This window comes from Phalaenopsis equestris, unplaced genomic scaffold (assembly GCF_001263595.1).
Source record: "Phalaenopsis equestris unplaced genomic scaffold, ASM126359v1 Scaffold234149, whole genome shotgun sequence".
Lineage (NCBI taxonomy): Eukaryota > Viridiplantae > Streptophyta > Magnoliopsida > Asparagales > Orchidaceae > Phalaenopsis > Phalaenopsis equestris.
Window position 1 is genome coordinate 366,390 of NW_018252072.1, and position 3,120 is coordinate 369,509.

Sequence of the window (3,120 nt, forward strand, 5' to 3'; positions counted from 1 at the left end):
CGTGTAATGCATTAAAGGCCACCATAGGAGACTGAAAATACAAGAGGCGTCTCCCAATATGGTTCTTGAATATCCCCCAAATGCTAGCACTGTTCCTTTTCAAACTATGATTAGTGTTAATCTTAATCCAATGCTGCATAGGTTTCCTCAAATGGACCAAAGTAATGTTTAAAGGAGAAGAGAGTGAGCTCTGTAGATCCTTAACGCATGACCACTCATAATTTCTAACCTTATAAGCCATGAAATTGATGATCTTGAAAATATATGAAGGACAGCTGATGCTGATTTGAGCACAATTAATGGCACAACCATCATATTTTTTGCTATTTCTTGCCATCCAAATGAACCAACTAATGATGAAAGGAATGGTTTCAACATGATTATCATTCCAAATTCTCCAGCATTCAATAAAGTTGTCACAATGAATAAGATGAGTTGGAAGATTGAATTTGGAGATAACCTGTAACCAAACCTCCTTTATTGTATGACAGGAAAAAAAAAAGATGTGAAGATGATTCCTATTGATGGCAGTAGAGATAACATATATATATATATATATATTTAATAAAAGGAGACAGTGGCTCCTACTTCATTAAACAAGAAAAAAAGAAGGGTACAAGAGAAGGGGGCATACAAGTCCCTTCCCAAAAAACTAATAACCAGAAAAAACTCTAATGAAAGGAAGGGCAACAATGTCTCCTTTCAACAGTAACTCTATATGGGGGGTAGTAGAATTGCCTACCCCAGGGATCTCAGAATGAAGTCCTACCTTGGCTAGCCAATTTGCTGGCTTATTGCCTTCTCTCAATATATGTGAGTAAGAGGATCTAAATCCCTTTCCCAAGGAGTGAATCATTCCAATCCACTACATCAGATACCAAGGAGTAGGTAACCTCCCTTCAATAATATCAATAAGAACCCTAGAATCAGACTCTAATATAATTGAGGAGAATCTACACTTTTGGGCCATTAACATAGCCCAATAAATAGCCACTGTTTCTGCCTCTAGAGGGTCCTGAGCAATGGAAGGAGAATGAAAGTAGAGTAAACACTTGCCATTACTGTTTCTGAACACCCCTCCAATACTAGCATTAGAGTTAGAAAAACTACCATCTGTGTTAACTTTAATTTCCCCCTTAGGTGGAGGAATCCACTAGATGGGTGCATACTTGATTGTTCTGGGGAGATTATGAGATGTACTGTGAAGTATATCAGGAAGCTTCCCATGACAATATATATTCTGCAAATAGCTGAGGCAGTTGGTGGCTATGGTAGCAGCTCCCACCCAGATATCATCATGTTTAATCTTGTTCCTAGCCATCCATATAAACCAAGCAGTGATACAAGGAATTGGGGGTAATTCTTGATCTTTCCAATCCTTCCAGCTGAGGGAGAAATCAGTCCAGGACAAAAGAACAATTTCTAACTTCAGTTTGGGAATTAAACAGTTGCAAACCTGTTTAACTGTGGAACATTGGAAAAATAAGTGCTTTATATTTTCCTCATGGGAGTTACATAACCCACATTTAGAGGGACCTCTCAAGCCTTTTAACTTCAGTATATCATCTGTGGGTAGAAAGCCATGGAGTAATCTCCAAGAGAAAAATGACATTGAAGGTGATAGGTACTTATTCCACGAACATTTACTCCAGCTGGCTCTGTGTTGAGGAAAACACAAGTTATCAATGGCTACAGATAAAGACTGGGACACCTTCTTTTTCACAATCAGGATATCTTTACTATCTTTATCAATGTTGCTTTTCATAACCTTCTGTAAAGTTGTATTATCCAGTATATTCTATAAAGCTTGCTGGTTCCACTCCCCATTGAACCATAGATCAGCCACCTGAGTTGTAGGATTTAATTGAGGGTTAGATGAAGTGTTTATTAATCCCTCACCAGTCCAATTATCCAGTCAGATATTAAGCTTGCCCTCACCAATTTTCCAGATGAAAAGATTTTCAGCCTGAGCTCTGACTTTTAGCATATTGGTCCAGGCCCTGGAATCCCCAAGTGTTTTAGTAACAAGGGAGGGATGCAACTCTCTACAGTATTTGCACTTCAAAAATTTAGCCCAAAGAGAACTCTGGGCACTAAACATCAACCAAAGCTTACAAAAATTGATTTGAGAGATCTGAATGAGGCTTTTGAAGCCCAGCCCACCAGCACTAGTACTTCCACACAGCTTTTGCCAACTGGTCCAATGCATTTGCTTCCTCTGACCTGCCCACAAAAATCTATTAAACATTTTCTCCAAAGTTAACTATGTTGACTTTTTCATAACAGAAACCTGGGAGATATAGGATGGAAGAGCTGTCAATACACTTTTTAGAAGAGTAACTCTACCCCCATTCGAAAGGAATGAATTTGCCCAGCAGTTTAGTTTGTCCTGAATTTTGGTGATACAGTCATCAAATTGAACTTGTCTTGTTTTCCCCTTCACAAGAAAAGTACCTAGGTATTTTAAAGGCAGAGAGCTGGTCTTGAAGCCACTAAGGTCAGTAGTCCAATGCTTAATTTCAGGTTTAACTTTTTTGCTAAACACCAAAAGACATTTCTTAGTATGTAAGTTCAGTAGTACAATGCTTAATTTGAGGTTTAATTATTTTGCTAAACACCAAATGACATTTCTTAGTGTGGAAATGCATACCAGAACATTGCTGAAATTTCTCCAGACATTGAAGACATTGAAGGACCATTTTAACGGACCATTTTAACAGCTAGTTTGGTTGCTTTGGCAAAGATAATAACATCATCAGCAAATGATAAATGATTCACAACAATATTATATCTATGACTGTACAGTGTATGAGGGGATGAAACCATGAGCTGATTCAACAATTTAGAGAAGTAGACAAACGTCAAACGCAATGATGAATATAGTTGGAGATAGTGGACCACGTTGCTTAATTCCTCTAGATGAGTTGAAGAAACCATGAGATTTGATATTAATAAACACAGATTGAGAGTTATTTTGAAGCCATCTATGTATCAGCAAGATAAATTATTCATTAAAACCCTTAGCATACGACACTTCCTCAATGAACTCCCAGTTGATGGTGTCATAAGCCTTCCTAATATCTAATTTCATTATTAGGTTCCCCCCTCTGCATTGCTTAT